We start from the raw sequence: 23,124 nt of genomic DNA, 5'->3' as shown, positions 1-23,124 counted from the left end.
GAAATAGACCAGATTTGTTTTGTACTCATTTGCTTCCCCCCCTCCCCTGTCTAGGGGACTCATTCTTCTAGATCACACTGCAGTCACTTACAGAGAAGGTGCAGCGAGGTAAATCTAGCCATGTATCAATCAGAGGCCAGGCTAACCTTCTTGCTCCAATAAGGACAATAACTTAGGTGCACCATTTCTTATTGGAACCCTCCGTGCAGTCCTGCCTGAAATACTCCTTGATGTAAAGCCACCCCCTTTGTTGATTTTAGCTCCCTGAAGCCAACCCTGTAAGCACCCCTCCCAGCGTCAGAGCAATGGCAAACAATCGGGCATCTGAGAGTGCTGTCCAGAGCAGTCACAATGGAGCACTCTGATGGGGCTAAAACATTGTCGCGGGTGGTTCTGGGTACGTGTCGTCAGGCCCCCGTTCCCTCCCTCCCTCCGTGAAAGCAAGGGCAGACAATCATTTCGCGCCTTTTTTCCTGAGTTACCTGTGCAGACGCCATACCACGGCAAGCATGGAGCCCGCTCAGGTAACCGTCACCCTATGTCTCCTGGGTGCTGGCAGACGCGGTACGGCTTTGCTGCACAGTAGCAGCAACCCCTTGCCTTCTGGCAGCAGACGGTGCAATACGATTGGTAGTCGTCCTCATCGTGTCCGAGGTGCTCCTGGCCGCGTCGGCTGGGAGCGCCTGGGCAGACATGGGCGCAGGGACTAAATTTGGAGTGACTTGACCAGGTCATTCTCTTTAGTCCTGCAGTCAGTCCTATTGAACCGTCTTATGGTGAGCGGGCAGGCGATACGGACTGCTAGCAGTCGTACTGTACCATCTTCTGCCAGGCAGGCAAGAGATGAGGATTGCTAGCAGTCGTATTGCACCATCTTCTGCCAGGCAGGCAAGAGATGGGGATGGCTAGCAGTCGTACTGTACCATCTTCTGCCGAGCAGCCATCAGATGTGGATGGCATGCAGTCCTTCTGCACCGTCTGCTGCCAGCCAAAGATGTAAAAGATAGATGGAGTGGGTCAAAACAAGAAATAGACCAGATTTGTTTTGTACTCATTTGCCTCCTCCCCTGTCTAGGGGACTCATTCCTCTAGGTCACACTGCAGTCACTCACAGAGAAGGTGCAGCGAGGTAAATCTAGCCATGTATCAATCAGAGGCCAGGCTAACCTCCTTGTTCCAATAACAACGATAACTTAGGTGCACCATTTCTTATTGGAACCCTCCGTGCAGTCCTGCCTGAAATACTCCTTGATGTACAGGCACCCCCTTTGTTGATTTTAGCTCCCTGAAGCCAACCCTGTAAGCCGTGTCGTCAGTCGCCCCTCCCTCCGTCAGAGCAACGGCAGACAATCGTTCCGCGCCTTTTTTCTGTGCGGACGCCATACCACGGCAAGCATGGAGCCCGCTCAGCTCACTTTGGCAATTAGGAGCACATTAACCACCACACACACATTATTCAGCAGTATATGCAGCACCAGAACATGGCAACGCGATACCGGGCGAGGAGGCGACGTCAGCGCGGTCCCGTGAGTGATCAGGACATGGACACAGATTTCTCTGAAAGCATGGGCCCTGACAATGCATGCATCATGGTGCTAATGGGGCAAGTTCATGCTGTGGAACGCCGATTCTGGGCTCGGGAAACAAGCACAGACTGGTGGGACCGCATAGTGTTGCGGGTCTGGGACGATTCCCAGTGGCTACGAAACTTTCGCATGCGTAAGGGCACTTTCATGGAACTTTGTGACTTGCTTTCCCCTGCCCTGAAGCGCATGAATACCAAGATGAGAGCAGCCCTCACAGTTGAGAAGCGAGTGGCGATAGCCCTGTGGAAGCTTGCAACGCCAGACAGCTACCGGTCAGTTGGGAATCAATTTGGAGTGGGCAAATCTACTGTGGGGGCTGCTGTGATGCAAGTAGCCCACGCAATCAAAGATCTGCTGATATCAAGGGTAGTGACCCTGGGAAATGTGCAGGTCATAGTGGATGGCTTTGCTGCAATGGGATTCCCTAACTGTGGTGGGGCTATAGATGGAACCCATATCCCTATCTTGGCACCAGAGCACCAAGCCGGCGAGTACATAAACCGCAAGGGGTACTTTTCGATAGTGCTGCAAGCTCTGGTGGATCACAAGGGACGTTTCACCAACATCAACGTGGGATGGCCGGGAAAGGTGCATGATGCTCGCATCTTCAGGAACTCTGGTCTGTTTCAAAAGCTGCAGGAAGGGACTTTATTCCCAGACCAGAAAATAACTGTTGGGGATGTTGAAATGCCTATATGTATCCTTGGGGACCCAGCCTACCCCTTAATGCCATGGCTCATGAAGCCATACACAGGCAGCCTGGACAGTGGTCAGGAGCTGTTCAACTACAGGCTGAGCAAGTGCAGAATGGTGGTAGAATGTGCATTTGGACGTTTAAAGGCGCGCTGGCGCAGTTTACTGACTCGCTTAGACCTCAGCGAAACCAATATTCCCACTGTTATTACTGCTTGCTGTGTGCTCCACAATATCTGTGAGAGTAAGGGGGAGACGTTTATGGCGGGGTGGGAGGTTGAGGCAAATCACCTGGCTGCTGGTTACGCGCAGCCAGACACCAGGGCGGTTAGAAGAGCACAGGAGGGCGCGGTACGCATCAGAGAAGCTTTGAAAAACAGTTTCATGACTGGCCAGGCTACGGTGTGAAAGTTCTGTTTGTTTCTCCTTGATGAGCCCCCCCACCCCTTGGTTCACTCTACTTCCCTGTAAGCTAACCACCCTCCCCTCCTCCCTTTAATCATTGCTTGCAGAGCCAATAAAGTCATTGTTGCTTCACATTCATGCATTCGTTATTCATTCATCACACAAATAGGGGGATGACTATCAAGGTATCCCAGGAGGGGTGGTGGAGGAGGGAAGGAAAATGCCACACAGCACTTTAAGCACAGCACTTTAAAAGTTTTCAACTTTAAAATTTATTGAATGACAGCCTTCTTTTTTTTGGGGCAATCCTCTGTGGTGGAGTGGCTGGTTGGCCGGAGGCCCCCCCACCGCGTTCTTGGGCGTCTGGGTGTGGAGGCTATGGAACTTGGGGAGGAGGGCGGTTGGTTACAGAGGGGCTGCAGTGGCAGTCTGTGCTCCAGCTGCCTTTGCTGCAGCTCAGCCATACACTGGAGCATACTGGTTTGGTCCTGCAGCAGCCTCAGCATTGAATCCTGCCTCCTCTCATCACGCTGCCGCCACCTTTGAGCTTCAGCCCTGTCTTCAGCCCACCACTTACTCTCTTCAGCCCTCCACCTCTCCTCCCGGTCATTTTGTGCTTTCCTGCACTCTGACATTATTTGCCTCCACGCATTCGTCTGTGCTCTGTCAGTGTGGGAGGACAGCATGAGCTCGGAGAACATTTCATCGCGAGTGCGTTTTTTTTTCTTTCTAAGCTTCACTAGCCTCTGGGAAGGAGAAGATCCTGTGATCATTGAAACACATGCAGCTGGTGGAGAAAAAAAAAGGGACAGCGGTATTTAAAAAGACACATTTTATAAAACAGTGGCTACACTCTTTCAGGGTAAACCTTGCTGTTAACATTACATACATAGCACATGTGCTTTCGTTACAAGGTCGCATTTTGCCTCCTCCCACCGCGTGAACGGATTTTGGTTGAATGCCAGCAAACATACACTGCAATGCTTTGTTCTACAGTGATTCCCCAGTACGTGTTGCTGGCCTGGAGTGGTAAAGTGTCCTACCATGAAGGACGAAATAAGGCTGCCCTCCCCAGAAACCTTTTGCAAAGGCAGAACCGCAAATGCCAGGGCAAAGTAATCCTTTCACATGCTTGCTTTTAAACCATGTATAGCATTTTAAAAAGGTACACTCACCAGAGGTCCCTTCTCCGCCTGCTGAGTCCAGGAGGCAGCCTTGGGTGGGTTCGGGGGGTACTGGCTCCAGGTCTAGGGTGAGAAACAGTTCCTGGCTGTCGGGAAAACCGGTTTCTCCGCTTGCTTGCTGTGAGCTATCTTCTTCGTCCCCAAAACCTACTTCTGTATTGCCTCCATCTCCATTGAAGGAGTCAAACAACACGGCTGGGGTAGTGGTGGCTGAACCCCCTAAAATGGCATGCAGCTCATCATAGAAGCGGCATGTTTGGGGCTCTGACCCAGAGCGGCTGTTCGCCTCTCTGGTTTTCTGGTAGGCTTGCCTCAGCTCCTTCAGTTTCACGCGGCACTGCTTCGGGTCCCTGTTATGGCCTCTGTCCTTCATGCCCTGGGAGATTTTCAGAAAGGTTTTGGCATTTCGAAAACTGGAACGGAGTTCTGATAGCACGGATTCCTCTCCCCAAACAGCGATCAGATCCCGTACCTCCCGTTCAGTCCATGCTGGAGCTCTTTTGCGATTCTGGGACTCCATCATGGTCACCTGTGCTGATGAGCTCTGCATGGTCACCTGCAGCTTGCCACGCTGGCCAAACAGGAAATGAGATTCAAAAGTTCGCGGTTCTTTTCCTGTCTACCTGGCCAGTGCATCTGAGTTGAGAGCGCTGTCCAGAGCGGTCAGAATGGAGCACTCTGGGATAGCTCCCGGAGGCCAATACCATCGAATTGTGTCCACAGTACCCCAAATTCGAGCCGGCAACGTCGATTTAAGCGCTAATCCACTTGTCAGGGGTGGAGTAAGGAAATCGATTTTAAGAGCCCTTTAAGTCGAAATAAAGGGCTTCACTGTGTGGACGGGTGCAGGTTTAAATCGATTTAACGCTGCTAAATTCGACCTAAAGTCCTAGTGTAGACCAGGGCCTAGTTTCTTCACCTCAGCTTCACTCAACACCTGCCCCTCCTCCCCTGCCCTGACCCCTTCACGTCCATTTTCCCTTCCCTTTTCATCCCATTTAACCAATCCCCTCCTAAGTAAACCCACATAGCACAAACATGTAAATTAATTACATTGTGGAACTAACATGCCATTTGCTGCCATCACCTTGTTCTTTTAGTGTCCTCTGCACAGTCTGACTCTTGGACGGCTTCAACTAGTACACCCTGAACAGTAGTATTCTAGCTAGGCGTAGCCGTTGGATCATCATGTATAAGGCTACAATTTTTTCCACAGAGGTTGGGGAAGTAACAAAGTCCGTGACTTCCAGCGACCTCTGTGAATTCAGCCCCAGCGGCTGGGAGTTGCAGGATCCCCCCACCGCCGGCACCGGTTGGGAGCTGCAGGGTACCCCCGGTGCGGGCTCCCTGGAGCAGCAGGGGTACCGTAAAGCTCCAGGTCACAGCAGGCTGTGGGGGGACCCTGGAGCTCCCAGCCCCCAGGCGTGGGGGACCTCAGAGCTTGAAGAGGCCCCCACAGCTGCACAACCTCTGCAGACGGCGTGGGGACCCAGCATTTTGTCAGGGATATTTTTTGTAAAAGTCACGGACAGATCACTGCTTTCATGAATTTTTCTTTATTGCCCATGACTTGTCCGTGACTTTTACTAAAAATATACATGACAAAAATCTTAGCCATACTCATGTGTCTTCCTCACCCCTCTCCTCAGTGAATGTCAAATGCTCTAGAGTGAGGATAGAAAAGGTGTGTGGTGCTCCAGCCACCTCGGTTCCTTCCAGCCATGACTATGTGAACAGATTAAGCTTTACTCCAGGATACTCCTGGATCCGTGGCTAGTTTTTGATTGAGTTGGTTAGTTCGTATTTTAGTATTTGATTAAGTTAGTTATAAGTCATTATCTTCTGTGTGGAGATAGTGGAACCAAAGACTAAATCGCTGGGATTTAAGGGGTGCATGTCACACCTAGCGGTGTTCCTGGTGTCGGACGATGTTCCTGATGTCAAGCTGTCCTGCCGTGACCCAAGAGCATGAGTACCAACTGCAGGGCAGACTGTTAAGAAGCAGGGCACAAACCCCAAATTGGTTGTGAGTTCTATACATAGATTTCACCAACTAAGTATCATGTGTGAACTCCTCAAGCACTATAACAGCCTTAACCAAGAGTCACAGATAGATCGGAGTGTCCAAGAGGACTATCGTGCCATCCAGGTAAGCTTAACTTTGTGATAGAATATCCCTTACACTAAAGATCACATCAATATTCAGGTTACTCCCAGTCCAAAAGGGCCAGTCACTTCCTCCAGGTCAATTACACCTTAGCTCTTACACCAAAGACAACACTTGTAGCCAATCCTATAATAAACTATCTCAAGATTTATTAACCAGGAAAAGGCAATAAGAGTTATTTACAAAGTTGAAGCAGATAAACACACTCATACAACTGAGTTACACTCAGGTTTCAAAAGGTAATAAAAGCTCCTATGATAAGCAAGCTCTATATGTCCTTAGGGCAAACCCATGCCAGGTACTGGTGATCTTTTGCATATGCTTAGTAATCCTTGTCCCCCAGAGTCCAAGCAGCATAAAATATGAAGTTTTCCTTGTTAGGGCTTTTTATTCCTCCCCCACTTCTACTTCAAGTTGCACATTCAACCTTTGGGAGGCATTCAGTTGCATGTCTCCTCTTAGTGGAAGGAAGTGGGGTAGGGGGAGCAAACAAAGTATTTTGTCCTCTGGTGTTGATGGACCTTTTGTTGGGCAGGAGAGAACACCTCCTATGCCAAATTAGTATTTTACTCTTGGTAATGCTTCTCTCCTGACTGGTGATTTACAGTTACAGAGCAAACACTTAAATATTACCTTATAACATGGGATACAGATATTATAAGCGAGATTATTGCATTGCAGTAATTTACAAGCATTCCATAAAGTCTAAACACTAAAATTTTTTTATAACATACCTATTTTAACAGTACTAACACACAAGTGAACCAGACTGGCTCCAGCTATGTATTTGTCAGTGTTCAGTTGAGGCCTAGGGGCCTAGGCATTAGTTGGCACCTGGTCTGTCAGAGTCACAATGCTCAAAGTGCTTGACTGTAAGGCTTGAACAACATGAGCAAATAAGGAGAGGCAGAACAGGCTTCGGGTGATTTTTATTACAGAAAAACCTTGTGGAATCGAGTGGGTGCAAAGTTCAAACAAAACTCAGAGACCAGCTTTGGTTCTGAGTGAATCCACAGAAGAGAAAGAAAACCACCTCCTCAACTGTCAACATAAAGGATGTGGAATTAGAAAGGAAAGCCTCCCATACCATTGCGCTGGCCTCTGTCTCCTGAGCCAATCCATGAGATGATGCACCAGATGTTATGAAGCATGAATGCCCCATCCTTGTCGGTATCTGTTTCTTTGAAAAAGGTCAATCTGCAAAAGAAAGACCCCCTTGACCAAAGAGTCTTCAAGTAACCTGCCTTAAGTAAAGATTCTTGTGGTAGAGGCAGGAGATATTCTTCTTTGGATCCAATTGCATCAGACCAGTTCTGAAAGTTAAGGCTCTGGAACTGTTTTGAGGGGAAGATAAGGATTCAGCACCCAGGGCTGACACAGCACTGCATCAAACAGTAGTTGCAGTGCAAGTTCACCGATTGGATCCGCCTCTGACTCCATTGGTGATTAACCCATGTATGTTGATTGTGTAAGAACTGGACATTCTCTTCACACTGGTCCAGTTTGATGCTTCCCTGAGAAAAGAGGGAGAACTGATTAAGTCAGAATTTCTCCCTTGCTTCCTCCACTGAAGACCTTTTCTGGATCTCCACAGAAGAGGTTTTTGCTACTCTCCTAGAAGATTGTAATCAATGGAACCAGAGATATCAAACAATCTTACCTCATTCCCTTTGGCTCCATATGAACAAAAACTTCCACCCAGATCTGAATTTGGCTTTTTTTTGGCAAGAACCTCCTTGAGTTTGTTGGCCACACTGACCATGTCCTGCTCCTTATCAACATGTCCCTATGCCTGGGAATAGTCATTCACTGATGCGGTAAGACATGGATCTGATGATGCCTCAAAGTCTAGAGAGATCTCCAACAGTTGTAAGAGATGCACTTTCAAGAGAGGAAGAAATAGCAGACATACAAGAATTGGATCCAGCCTCTAGAGTGATGATGTCTCCAGAGGAAACTGTGGGAATGGGGGGGGGGGGGTCACATCAGCTGCATTGCCATCAGAGGATGTGGTATTATTCTATGAGCTGGTGGATTGCATGATAAAGATTTTGGACATTCCCTCCATTTCTGCTGAATACTCTTCTCACTCTTTGTTTGATATTTTAGGGAAAGCAACTAGAGAGTCACACTTCTTTCATTAGAAGGATTGTCCCAACCAGCAAAAATGATCTGGAATACACCCTAGTCTGCACAACCCTATGCCCAAAAAGGCTGACAAATTGTACTTTTTCCCCTCAGGAAGGTCTGGCTACCTTCTATATGCATCCTTTTCCTAACTCTTTAGGAGTGGAGACTGCACTACACAGGAACAAGGTCTCACAAGTGCACTCTCTACTCCTTCTAAGAAGGAAGGGAAAAGACTGGATGTGTATGGGAGAAAAATATTTCCTGCAGCTATGTTACATAGGTGAAATGCAAATTACGAAGCTTTTATGGCTAGATGTCAATATCATTTATATGGGGAAAAATTGGATCAGGAGTAATAGAGTAAGTACCTCATAAGCACAAAGGGAAGGGGTTTTATTCACATTATTTTCTAATTCTGAAAAAACCCAGAAGCCTTCGCCCCATTTTCGATCTCAGGGAATTAAACATTTTTATAAAAAAAGTTTAGTTTCCACATATTCTCTCTAATTTCTATAATCCCTTTTTCCCCTTCAGACTTGGTTTGCAACTAAGAATTTATCAGATGTGTATTTCCACATTTCAATATGATCATGTCATCAAAAATCTGTTTCATGGTAGGAAAGGTCAGTACAGGGTCCTCCCTTTTGGTTTATCCACAGTCCCAAGAGTGTTTACAAAATGCCTCTTGGTTGTAGCAGCATATCGAAGAAAAAACAGTGGGCTTATATATATATTCTTATCTAGATGACTATTTAATAAAAAAGTGTTATCAAAGGAAGAGACCCTGTTTGCTCAAGGGCAGATAAAGATAGAGACTCAGTGTCAGGGGTATTTCTGATAGATTGGGGTCAAGGCTTTATGTATGCATTTTCCCCATTCAGAGAGTGATAAAACAAAACAAGGCATAGCTATGGTTATTTTAACAGCACCATCCTGGGTGAGACAACAGTGGTACCCAGACTTAATTCACCTGTTCAGAGGGTGTGACAGAGTCGGGCCAGATGGCTACAGGAGAGTGATAGAAGGTAGATATATTAGCCCCAGGTTAATTAGGTCCCTTTTCCCTGGGTAAGGTAACACGGAAGGTTCCAGAACAATCAGGAACTTTCTGGAAACAATTAAGGCAGACTGGCTGATTAGAACACCTGCAGCCAATCAAGAAGCTGCCAGAATCAATTAAGACAGGCAGGCTAATCAGGACACCTGGGTTTAAAAAGGAGCTCACTTCAGTTTGTGGTGTGCATGTGTGGAGCTGGGAGCAAGAAGCTGAGAGTGAGAAGGCATACTATCGGAAGACAGAGAAGTACAAGCATTATCAGACATCAGGAGGAAGGTCCTGTGGGGAGGATAAAAAAGGTGTTGGGAGGAGGCCATGGGGAAGTAGCCCAGGGAGTTGTAACTACCATGCAGCTGTTACAGGAGCCACTATAGACAGCTGCAATCCACAGGGCCCTGGGCTGGAACCCAGACTAGAGGGCAGGCCCGAGTTCCCTCCATTCCCCCAACTCCGGTATCAAGTAGGGAGGAGTTGACCTGGACTGTGGGTTCCACCAGAGGGGAAGGTCTCTGGCCTGTTCCTGATCCACTAGGTGGATCAGCAGAGACTGCGGGGATTGTGGTTCTTCCTTTTCCCCATGTTGGCCAGTGATGACGCTAACTAAGTGAACGGCAGATTTGAGCCACGAAAGTGGCCAAACGGAGGGCTGCTGTGAACCTCTGAGGTGAGCAAATTTGCCAATAAAGCACAGGACCCACTAAGGCAGAGGAGGAACTTTGTCACAAGGGTTAATCACATCTCTACTAGTAGTACCGTATTTGCTGACACAACAACAGGGGAAAGTTATCACCCAGATATTCACTCTCTTTATTTAACAGCATGGGGAATAAGGTTCTGGGATTGTTAAAGTCTTGCTCTTTAGAGGTGCAAAATATACAGATACAGTCAAGGAAAAGAGTCCACATGAAAATGTTATGGTTATAAACGGAAAAGGGTTGCATCTGAAGAAGTGGGTTTTTTATGCACGAAAGCTTATGCCCAACTAAATCTGTTAGTCTTTAAGGTGCCACCAGACTCCTTATTGTGTTTGTGGATACAGACTAACATGGCTACCCTGATACTATAACACCCTTTTCCATTAAGTAAGTTTCCATGTACGAGATGAGAAAAGGAGTACTTGTGGCACCTTAGAGACTAACCAATTTATTTGAGCATAAGCTTTCGTGAGCTACAGCTCACTTCATTGGATGCATACTGTGGAAAGTATAGAAGATCTTTTTATACACACAAAGCATGAAAAAATGGGCGTTTACCACTACAAAAGGTTTTCTCTCCCCCCACCCCCTCTCCTGCTGGTAATAGCTGAAACCTGTCATTATGCAAGGCACTGCATTTAGCCGTATGGAGTGGAAATCTATCAACTGCATGAAAAAACTTGTACAGATACAGACAGACATCATCTTCCTTTCCAAATGCAAACAGATGGACATCGTACCAAAAGGACTGAAGGTAAAAAATCCATTACAATCTACATACCACACAGACTATGCTGACAGCTTGTGCCACACGCTCTCAAAGAAACTGCGGAACCACCTGATCAACATCCTCTGCAGCAAACAGGGAAAGATAAAGAATGAGCTCTCAAAAATGGATACTCTCATAAAAAACCAGCCTTCCACACAAACTTCCTCGTGGCTGGACTTTACTAAAACTAGACAAGCCATTTACAACACACACTTTGCTTTCCTACAAAAGAAAAAGGACACTAAACTTTCTAAACTACTACATGCCACAAGGGGCCACAGCAATGGTTCCCTCAACCCACCTAGCAATATTGTTAACCTATCCAACTATACTCTTAGCCCAGCAGAAGCAGCTGTCCTATCTCGGGGCTTCTCCTTCTGCCCCTCCACCCCCACGAACATGATACAGTTCTGTGGTGACCTAGAATCCTATTTTCGACGTCTCCAACTCAAGGAATATTTCCAACACACCTCTGAACAACATACTAATCCACAGAGACCTCCCTACCAACACTACAAAAACAAGGATTCTAGGTGGACTTCTCCTGAAGGTCAAGACAACAGACTGGACTTCTACATAGAGTGCTTCCGCCGACATGCACAGGCTGAAATTGTGGAAAAGCAGCATCACTTGCCCCACAACCTCAGCCATGCAGAACACAATGCCATCCACAGCCTCAGAAACAACTCTGACATCATAATCAAAAAGGCTGACAAAGGAGGTGCTGTTGTCGTCATGAATAGGTCGGAATATGAACAAGAGGCTGCTCGGCAGCTCTCCAACACCACTTTCTACAAGCCATTACCCTCTGATGCCACTGAGAGTTACCAAAAGAAACTACAGCATTTGCTCAAGAAACTCCCTGAAAAAGCACAAGATCAAATCCGCACAGACACACCCCTGGAACCCTGACCTGGGATATTCTATCTACTACTCAAGATCCATAAACCTGGAAATCCTGGGCGCCCCATCATCTCAGGCATTGGCACCCTGACAGCAGGATTGTCTGGCTATGTAGACTCCCTCCTCAGGCCCTACGCTACCAGCACTCCCAGCTACATTCGAGACACCACTGACTTCCTGAGGAAACTACAATCCATCGGTGATCTTCCCGATAACACCATCCTGGCCACTATGGATGTAGAAGCCCTCTACACCAACATTCCACACAAAGATGGACTACAAGCCGTCAAGAACACTATCCCTGATAATGTCATGGCTAACCTGGTGGCTGAACTTTGACTTTGTCCTTATCCATAACTATTTTACATTTGGGGACAATGTATACCTTCAAATCAGCGGCACTGCTATGGGTACCCGCATGGCCCCATAGTATGCCAACATTTTTATGGCTGACTTAGAACAACGCTTCCTCAGCTCTCGTCCCCTAACGCCCCTACTCTACTTGCGCTATATTGATGACATCTTCATCATCTGGACCCATGTAAAAGAAGCCCTTGAGGAATCCCACCATCAACCTCCGCCTGGACCAGTCCACACAAGAGATCCACTTCCTGGACACTACAGTGCTAATAAACGATGGTCACAAACACCACCCTATACCGGAAACCTACTGACCGCTATTCCTACCTACATGCCTCCAGCTTTCCCCCTGACCACACCACACGATCCATTGTCTATAGCCAAGCTCTGCGATACAACCGCATTTGCTCCAACCCCTCAGACAGAGACAAACACCTACAAGATCTCTATCAAGCATTCTTACAACTACAATACCCACCTGTGGAAGTGAAGAAACAGATTGATAGAGCCAGAAGAGTTCCCAGAAGTCACCTACTACAGGACAGGCCTAACAAAGAAAATAACAGAATGCCACTAGCCGTCACCTTCAGCTCCCAACTAAAACCCCTCCAACGCATTATTAAGGATCTACAACCTATCCTGAAGGATGACCCAACACTCTCAAATCTTGGGAGACAGGTCAGTCCTTGCCTACAGACAGCCCCCCAACCTGAAGCAAATACTCACCAGCAACCACATACCACACAACAGAACCACTAACCCAGGAACCTATCCTTGCAACAAAGACTGTTGCCAACTGTGCCCACATATCTATTCAGGGGACACCATCACGGGGCCTAACAACATCAGCCACACTATCAGAGGCTTGTTCACCTGCACATCCACCAATGTGATATATGCCATCATGTGCCAGCAATGCCCCTCTGCCATGTACATTGGTCAAACTGGACAGTCTCTACGTAAAAGAATAAATGGACACAAATCAGACGTCAAGAATTATAACATTCATAAACCAGTCGGAGAACACTTCAATCTCTCTGGTCACACGATTAGACATGAAAGTTGCGATATTACAACAAAAAAAACCTTCAAAACCAGACTCCAGCGAGAGACTGTTGAATTGGAATTAATTTGCAAATTGGACACAATTAACTTAGGCTTGAATAGAGACTGGGAGTGGCTAAGTCATTATGCAAGGTAACCCATTTTCCCTTGTTTTTTCCTACCCCCCTGCCCCCCCCTCAGACGTTCTTGTTAAACCCTGGATTTGTGCTGGAAATGGGCCACCTTGATTATCATACACATTGTAAGGAGCGTGATCACTTTAGATAAGCTATTACCAGCAGGAAAGTGGGGGGGGGGGGGGGGGGAAGAGAACCTTTTGTAGTGGTAAACACCCATTTTTTCATGCTTTGTGTGTATAAAAAGATCTTCTATACTTTCCACAGTATGCATCTGATGAAGTGAGCTGTAGCTCATGAAAGCTTATGCTCAAATAAATTGGTTAGTCTCTAAGGTGCCACAAGTACTCCTTTTCTTTTTGCGAATACAGACTAACACGGCTGTTACTCTGAAACATGTACGAGAGATTATTTTCATAGAGGCTATAAAACAATCTGTTACATCTTAAAAGCATGGGTCTTTCATTGCCTACAGTTAAGGCTAATCTTTCAGCCATATAAGAATAGCATGATCGTAAATAAGTTTTTATTGATGATGTAATTAAGAGGTTTTTAAAGATCTTAATTTGTATCCTCCAATTAGATACCCCATGCCATCTTGGGGCTTGAGCATAGTGCTTTCACAATTAATGAAACCTTCTTTTGAGCCAAGGGAAGTTGTACCTAGTTCCATCTATCTATAAAGACAGTATTTTTAATATGTCTTGCTGAAGTGATAATTAAGTGAATTGTGTGTGTCTAATGGCTGGTCTCCCATTTCATAAGGTAATTCTCTGTATACATTTGTCAGGGTTCCCTCCCCACTCTGAACTCTAGGGTACAGATGTGGGGACCCACATGAAAGACCCCCTAAGCTTATTTCTACCAGCTTAGGTTAAAACTTCCCCAAGGCACAAATTCTTTGCTCTTGGAGGGTATGCTACCACCACCAAGTAATTTAACAAAAGCATCAGGGAAAGGACCACTTGGAGTTCCTAGTCCCCCAAAATATCCACCCAAGCCCTTACACCTCCTTTCCTGGGGAGGCTTGAGAATAATATCCTAAACCAATTGGTTACAAAGTGATCACAGACCCAAACACCTGGGTCTTAGGCCAATAGAGAAACCAGTCAGTTTTTAAAAGGAGGATTTAAAAAAAAAATTCAAAATCACCTCTGTAAAATCAGGATGGAGAATAACTTTACAGGGTAACAAAAGATTCAAAAATACAGCAGAACTCCCTCTAGCCTTAGTTTCAAAGTTACAAAGAACAGGAATAAACCTCCCTCCAGCAAAGGAAAACTTCACAAGCAGAACAAAAAAGATAATCTAACACGCCTTGCCTGGCTTTTACTTACAATTTGTAATCTGAGAGATTTAGGATGATTTATAGGAGAAGAAGTTCTCTTACCTGATGCTTCTCTGCTTCCCAAAAGAACACACAAAACAAAGCCTCCTCTCCCCCCCCCCCCCCCCAAGATTTGAAAGTATCTTCTTTCCCCATTGGCCCTTTTGGTCAGGTGCCAACCAGGTTATCTGAGCTTCTTAAACCCTTACAGGTAAGCCGGAATTCTTGGCTACCCTTAGCTGTATGGTTATGACAACATTCAAAGTTGTTTCTTAACCAAAGGTGGTTTCATATTTTCATCTAATCTTACCAGGGTTTTTCCCCAAGCCTCACAGTCAAGATGAGGAAGCTAAGCTACATACATTAGATGTCTAAACAGGAAAAGCCCTTCTAACATCTAAACAACGTAGACAGTCTCCAAGCTTGTTTATACTGTTTGAAAAGAAAAATAAAAGGAAGACTGTTTCTATGCAAACTCTTTCAAGATGCATTCGGTTATGTATTAATGAAGCTTACAAGTTGCTTGGTTTACCTGTCCCTGAGGGAATTAGGGCACATTCTATCAAAGGCAGCTTCTACAGCATTTTCTAGACACATTCCTTTAACAGAGACATGCAGAGCAGCAGCATGGAGTTCAGTCCATGCTTTTCCTAAACGTTACTCAATAGACTTGGAATCTAGGTCTGCTGCAAAATTTGGCAAGCAGGTTTACTGTCTTTATTCAGTTAGCACTCCATGGTCCCACCATCCTGGACCACAGTTACTACTTGTTAGTCTATCCCAAGAGTGGGACTATGCAGACAACACTTGAAAAATTGAAGGTTACTTCCTATAACCAGAGTTCTCAGAGATGAGCTCTGTACTATTCACACTTCCTGCCCACTCTTTCCCCACTACATTAGAGTACGACTTACCATGAGACGTAGGGTCGCTGAGGAAGACACTGAGGTGTCGGAGCACCATACCCCTTCTACACCCTTGCTCTAGAATATTTGATGTTCACTGAGGGGAGGAGCAAGGAAGATGCAGGAGTGATCCAATGGGGACTGCTAGCTAGAATTCTACCATTCGGGATGCTCTGACTGGTGCAGCCTAAGGGTGTTACTATGCAGAGGCCATCTTGAAGAACTCTGGTGGTGGGTAAGTAGCCTTCATTTCTCTCTGCTTGTGTGTTCTACTCCTTTGCCCACCCTGTGTCCGTCTTGTCTATTTAGGCCATGTCTACACTGTGAGCCAGGGGTGTGATTCACCTGCTTGTTTACTCCTGAGGGAATTCTGCACCAAAATTTTTTTTAAATCTGCACACTATTTTAAAATTCTGCATCTTTTATTTGTCAACACCACCACAATATAATCACGCCAGGTTCAATTTACGTCAAAATACCTGTCAGCAAGTATGTCTGTAACGATACAGACAATAAAAGATTCAGGAAATGTTTAACAAATAGATTCCTTACTAGGCATATTAATATAAAACTTCGAGAAATAAGTCATTTAAATTACAATACAGAAAATTTCCACACCTGTCAGGTGCAGTACAAAGACTTGGGGGAGTCAGGGGGAATGGAGGAACAGAGGGAGAGGGAAGTAATTCCTGGGAAGGAGCCTGGGAGTGAACCTGAAGGATTGTTGGGTGTGGGTGGGTGAAGTATGGAACAGTTTTTTTTTTGGGGGGGGGGGGGGGGGGAGAGGAGGGAGATTGTTAGGGAGTTGGGGAGCCTCTCTCATGCAGACACTGGTTGACCCCCTAGCCTCTCCCATTCTGTCAGGCACATCTTCTCTTGCCTCCATGTGTCTCTGTATGCCCCTGTGCCCCTGCGCCCCTGCACTCCCACTCAGCCACCCCTCCTCTCCCAGACCCCCTGTGCCCCTGCACCCCCTCTTCCATTCACTTCTGGCTCAATGCTGTCACCCTAGTAGTTCCTGTGCCCCTGCTCCAGCCTGCTTTCCCCCCCCACCACCACTAGCCCTTCCAAATCTCAGTCTATGTGACCCCTAGCAGCCCCATGCCCTCCTCCGTCCATCCCCACCCCCATATCTCCTCACCAGGTCCCATGGGCAGGGTGCTGTGAGGAAGGAAGTCACTGCCTCCTCCCTCTCTATGGCTGGCTACTCTGGCCCGGAGTTGACTGCCCTTTCTTCTGGTGCCACAGCAGTCCCTGGTGGATGAAAAGTATAATTTCAGCACCTTCCCAGCAGAATCCATTTTCTGTGGAGAAAAAAATCTGCAGGGGACATGAATTCTGTGCGAGCGCGGCGGAGCAGAATTCCCCCAGGAGTAGAGCACATACTCATGCTAGCCCTCATCGAGCTAGCGTAGTGTACAGAGTAGCCTAGCTGACAGATAGCAGCAGCAGAGGCATGGCTTAGCCGTGTCACGTATGTATCTGCCTGAAATCAGTGGGCACGTACTTGGCACAGCTCAGTCATGCCTCCGCTGCTGCTACCACAGCTATGCTGCTATTTATACTCACTCTTGCTTGATGAGCGCTAACAAGTATGTGTACACAAGTAGGGGGATCACACCCCTAGCTCACAGGGTAGGTATAGCCTTACTATACACTACTCTGTTTGTACACTGCCTGGCACAATGGGGCCCAACTCTTGGTTGGCCCTTAGGCAATTTGGTAACAAACATGAGGATTATTATTAAGTCTGTCAGAGCAGGGAGTTAAACAGGTCTCCCAAATCCCAGGCTCTAGCACCTGAGCTCTGAATCATCTTTCCTCCCTTAGAACTCCTTGAGGCTTACAGCAGTTTTTCCTATCTACACAGAGGTCTGGACACTGCTGGCTGAAATCCGCAGCGTAGAACAGGCTGCACGCACGCCACTAGTGTCACAGATGGGATCTGATTTCTGCAGTGCAGTGACCACAAGCAGGAACCTCAGAAATGCCCATTTTAATTTAAAAAAGCAAAGGTTTATTTTCAATTATATGACAAGATTTCCGTTAACCACAGCCCAGAAAAATCAAATGCTCTCATCTCACAGAGGACAAAAAAGTACTTTTGGATGCTAAACATGACGAGCTGCATCACTCCTTTCCCACCCAAGCCACCCTATTCAAATAATTAATATTTCCCTGCCTCTGAACAAAACCTAATTTCACCTGTATTCCCAGAGGGTCACAATTCCTCTTGGAAACCTTCTGTTGGAAACTCTTGGGTCAGGGATAAGGGGGTGAGATCTTCAGCTGATGTGAATTGGCATAGCTCTAGTGGAGTCTACTGAATATCTAGCCCCTTTTGTTTATTTCCTCTGTAAAGTACTATAGACATTTATGGTAGTATACGTACACACTACACATAGTAATAATGAACTCTGCCCTCAAAGTGAGCCTAAAGTCTGAGAAAATGGCCATACAGAACTCCCCTGTGACAAGAACACTTACTTTTTAAAAAAATACTGCTGGGATGTGTGACTCTTGAAGTAAAGGCCCTGGCATCCTAACCTTGGCCATGCTTGGTGTTTACTTGCCATTGCCTGTGTGCCTCTGCTACAAATATTCACTCCTTAAATGCAAATCACACTTTAATAATGGAGAGCAGCAGTTCTCACTGCTGTAGCTTAGAGAGCGCTGCATCAAGGAATTTCTTAACATCTCTCTCTGTTGGTAATTCTATGGCCCCTCAACACTGTATCTGAGCCCCTCACACCTTTGGATGTTGGATCTATCCCCAAACACCTTTGTGAGGTAGGGAAGTATTATCTCCAGGTTACCTAAGGCATTCAGGAGTGAAATGACTTGCCCATGGTCACACGGAGTTTGTAGCAGAGCTAGGAACTGAGTCCAGATCTTCCCAGTCCCATGCCTTACCCCCAAGTTTATCCTTCTTTAAGTGCAACTCTCTTTTAAAGAACAACCACATCACACACTAGCAAAGCACTTCAGAACAATTTCTCTTCCTTTGCCTCTTTGTTTCATTCTCCATGCTCCCACTAACACATTTATTCTCTTAGCTCTGCCAGGGAGGTCAGCCTTACCCCAAGGGTGGGGTTTCCTGGCACCCACTCTGGGAAAACCAGGGTTGCAGCCTTTTGTTACCCTCACCAACCCACACCCAGATGGCCCAAGGGTCACTGTTCCTTTGGTTACCACCCCACTCCCAGGCGTGACGACAGCAGCGATGGGGAGGTGTGTACCCACTGCAAGCACATGGGTGGGAACTCCATTCCATCAGCATCTCCGCTCCCTCCACAGTTTAACAGGAACCCATTCTGACTGCTACAGAAGGGGAGTCCTGCTTGTCCATCAGGGATGCTCTATCGACACAGATGTACTTAACCCCCCCATCCCCCCCGTCTCCTTTGCTAAAAAAGGTCAGATTGTGGTAGAGGTTGCATGTGCTGGAGAGTGGGGTAGCACTACAACTTCAGACTGACGGTGGCCTTGTCCACATTGACCGTTTCCTTAAAATTCCCCACCACTGTATTATCCCGAGGGTGACTCCACCACTGGTAGCGAAGGGGGGAGCTCTAATGTAGACAAGGCAGCAGAAGTGGGCAGTATTTTTACCACGACATCCCCTCAATCTGGCAAGGTGAGATGACATGGTATTAAAAGCACCAGCAACTTATCTACACTAGTGCACCCTATTGCTACCACTGACGGAGCTACACCAGTGAATGACTAGATGCATTATCACTATCGGAAAAAGTTCAGGACAAACAGCTTGTAAGTTCTTTTCAGCCAATCTTTGACCTAGTGACCCATGCTATCACCTTCCTTGGTTCACCTGTTGTATCAAACTCCTTTTCTAGGATTACCATCTGTTTGTGGGAGGACAAATTGCTGTGCTGTTTCCATCTTTATGCTATAATGCAGCATCAATGCATGATGACATTGCATTGTGATGTGCCATCACGGTAGCTGAGAGCTCAGCCTGTCATTACACTGCAGCATGATGCTGAGACACCCAGAACAAACTCTGGACTCTAACTGTCCTGTGAGCTGCAGGCCTCCGGGACTGTGCTGTGAATTTTAAGAGACCAGGTGGGTGAGGGAATCTCTTTTACTGGACCAACTTCCGTTAGTGAGAGAGACAAGCTTTCAAGCGACACAGACCCGACGAAGAGCTCTGTGTAACTTGAAAGCTCGTCTCTCTCACCAACAGAAGTTGGTCCAATAAAAGATTTTACCTCACCCATTTTTGTCTCTATCCTAGGACCAAACACCTACAACATCGTATACTATGAATTCTAAGGCAGACACACCCTTCCTTCAGCATTTGGAATTCGGGGTCAGCCCATGTGCTCCCTTATACTGGAGTGAGAGGTGGAGACTGTGAGCCGCAGCAGAAACAAACTCTCCAGGGGTGAAAGTAAGTTAAAGAACCTATCAGTACGCCAGAGTCCTGAGCTGGAGTACGGTACGCAGGAGTCCTGAGCTACTGCAGGGCTTGGGTGGCGATTTAAAGGGCCCTGGGCTCCCTGCAGCAACTGGAGCCTTTAAATCACTGCCAGAATCCTGCCACTGCTACCTGGGGTCCAGCAGAGGGGCTTGGGAGGCGATTTAAAGGATCCAGGGCTCTGCCGCTGCAGGGAGCCCCAGGCCCTTTAAATCGCCAGCCTGGGGAAGCTGGTCCAGTCCAGCATGGCATACCGGCTCTTTCTGTTACGCCGGACCGGATCGGCTTACTTTCACCTATGGAACTCTCCCTACCAAGGAGGACAGAGGGCTCCACATTGCTGTCTAGCAGCTCTTGCTTCTCAGGATTCAGGAAGTGAAAATATGCTCCCTAGGAGATCCATAAGCTGTTGCAATATGGAACTCTTGAGGCATGAGGGAATCGCAGAATACTCTCCATCGCCCCCTTACCCCACCTCCCCCAAAACTGGTTTATCCCCAGTTTAGCCAGTGGGTGTATTCATGCCTAGATTCTGCTCTGGGAGAGGAAGGTATTTGCTCCATTTCTGATTGGAATAGCTCTCATTTCAAAAATGTGCTGTTTAGGGCTAATTGCATCAGCAAAACTTGCCTGGACCTGGGTAAGGACCGTCAATAATATTTAAGGGAAAAAAAAACAGAATATTTCCATACTATGGGGAGCATGTATCTTTGCCCTACCCCTAGAATCCAGTGACAATTAAAAACGTCACTGAGTCTGTTGCAGTACAAAGGAAATATTAACTCATTTATCTATCAAATTATTATTTCTATAGAGCTGATGCAGTGCTTTGGGGTTCTACAGAGAATTCTACCTTGACTTTTATTTTTAAACAAGATGCATGCACTTGAAATGAAGAAAACAGGATCCAGGGAGGAGGAAGAGGTTTGCTGTAATTGTACTAGGCCTGATTCTGTTCCAATAAGAGCCAATGGCAAAACTTCCACTGACTTTGATGGGGGGCACGATCGGATTCTAAGACTGCAAAACAAAAAGTGTGTCCAGCACAATTAGACAGTTACTTTTGGAAAGATGCAATATCAATTTCTCTTCGGTTTGCTGTAATTTCCAGAAAATTAAACTTGCTGTTTTGCTGAAGAGTTTGCACTGGCAAAAGGTACCTGTAATCCCTGCTCCATCCAGAGCCAGCCAGTGCCATCCCAGAAGTTAGAAGAATTTGCCAAGGAGGGGGCATATCTTGTGGGATTCACTGACTCGGGTCTTGCGCCAAAGCTCACTGTAATCAATGCAAAAACTTCCATGGACTTCAATGGGCTTTGAATCAGAATCTCAGTGCACTCTCCCCTTCACACCCTCTGCGGTCCCCCCACACCCAGGCAGTCTTCAGTGGCATCCTGGCTGAAATTAAAGCTTCCCACACTGAAGGAACTATCAGAGAAAGCAGAAATACACATGCACATACACACAGTCCCCTCTTGCATCACACCCCTACCAACCTGCAATATGTACCTGTCTTGAATCTTCAGCATGGGTGAATCAAGCTTAATGCCTTTACCAGAGCTACTACTCTACACCTCAGATCATTAAAATGGAACACACCTGTTTAAATTAGGGTAAAACCTAATGGACTTCAAATGGAAGTATTCAAATCAAATGCTAAGCATGAAGAGTAACTTCCTTGGCTTGGAACAAGTCAGCTGACAAAGCTTAAATGTCTGCCTGATGAGAAGTCACACCCCAGCAGAGCATGCATTCTGCACTAGATTAGTGGGGAATCTGATGAAATTCATCAGGACCTGTCAAAGAATTTGAGAGTTAAAATCCATAGCAAGTAACTCCTCACATAAGCTTCTAACCTTGCCAGAAATATTCCTGTGCACTGTAACCTTGAAACTTGCAGCAGGGGCCAGGTGTCAGTTTACTCCTTGAACCTAAACCCAAGCAGCTTGGCTAATGGAGTTTACAAGCTCCACTGGTCGCATCAGAAGAGCTTGTAATTTCTAGGGCAAGTGGCTCAGCCAGAATCTACGAACTCTGGAGGCTGTGCTCATAGAGCTTGTAACCTCTTTCTACCTGAGCAAGCCAGACAGCAGCCCTTAAAGTGCTGCCATCTGTGACAGTGCAGTCTGAAGACTGGAAACTCTTAACCAGAGAGCTTTGGCTGATAAACCACATGGGCTCCACTAGAGCAGCTGTACCCCAACTTCTGAACTCTGCCAACTTTTAGAGCATGACTTTCGAGAGCACTTGGCATTAGCCTAACTTTGCTCCCACTGACATCAAACAGGACGTGTGCAATTAGGCCACTGCCAAGCCCTTTTGAAAATTCCACCCTTATAGCCCACTGCTAGTGAGTAAAACGTTAAAAAAACTCTGTGGCAAATAAGCTTAAATAGCTTCTGGCTTGATCAGAAATAGTACGTGGCGCTAGACTCATCAAGGACTCTTGGATAAACCAAATTTGAAGTTTCTAGGCCAAGCCATTTCTGAGATACGACATGACAAAGTATTAGAAAAATTTGCAAAAAGCAAAGAACGCAGTTTATTTTCAAAGTACCATCGCTAAGAAATGGTTTGTTCAGTTCACCGCTATGTTTGTCAGAAATACTCTTTACTGCCACAGATCATACTTGCAAAAATTGAAGCCCAAAGGCCTTTTGGTTGAAGGAATTTAGAGGAGGTCCCCAAATTGGGTGTATAGTTATGGAAATACTGCCAGTTTTCTAGGATATATACACTAAACACATACTGTGTAGTTATATACACCGACTCTGTACAATTAGTCTATGTAGGAACATCTTGATTTTATGAACTCTGATTTTAGAGGATTCTGTTTTATCCAAAATACCTGTGTGTTTCTCAGCCTGAGAGTAGATAGATATATCCACACACACCTGATTTTACAAACTTGCCATTATAGCACAAGTTTACAAAGTTTACACACAAGACTTCAGCTCTAGAAAACACCCCAGACTCATGGCTGTGCCTCTATATCATACCCTCCTTTGTGTGTATTTGCATAAATATATTTATACCACATATACACCTGCCTATTTTATCTCTGTTTCCTCCTTTTAAGCAAATGGCTCAAACTGGCTTCTGTAAATAAAAAAAGTTAAGATTAAATGGCTTTAATGTTCACCTTGCCATTAGTCTGCTTTGCTTTTAACAGTGTGAGAGATTCCAATTCAAAATTTAGTCTGCACTCATCCCCCTCTATAGAGGCTTTCCCTCTTTCAGAGTCACATGGCTTCCAGCAAGCTCCGTTAGGGAGCCATTTTCAAAGCTCATTAGTTGAGACACTTGCCTCCAGACATA

General features: G+C 46.2%; 1 long non-coding RNA gene across 3 annotated transcripts in view; it reads right to left on the bottom strand.

Moving 5' to 3' along the window:
- LOC125629247 (uncharacterized) overlaps positions 1–23,124 on the bottom strand; it is a 47,264-nt gene that overhangs the window by 8,088 nt on the left and 16,052 nt on the right. The window contains exon 1 of one of the 3 annotated variants that reach the window (XR_007354390.2): positions 15,372–15,461. The exons of the other annotated variants lie outside the window; for them this stretch is intronic. This is a non-coding gene — a long non-coding RNA (uncharacterized LOC125629247). Of the gene's footprint in view, positions 1–15,371; positions 15,462–23,124 lie in introns of those variants that run through there. 3 annotated transcript variants of the gene reach the window in all.

This window comes from Caretta caretta, chromosome 1 (assembly GCF_965140235.1).
Source record: "Caretta caretta isolate rCarCar2 chromosome 1, rCarCar1.hap1, whole genome shotgun sequence".
Lineage (NCBI taxonomy): Eukaryota > Metazoa > Chordata > Testudines > Cheloniidae > Caretta > Caretta caretta.
The sequence above is the reverse complement of the archived record's forward strand: the minus strand, read 5'-3'. Positions and strand labels throughout refer to the sequence as shown.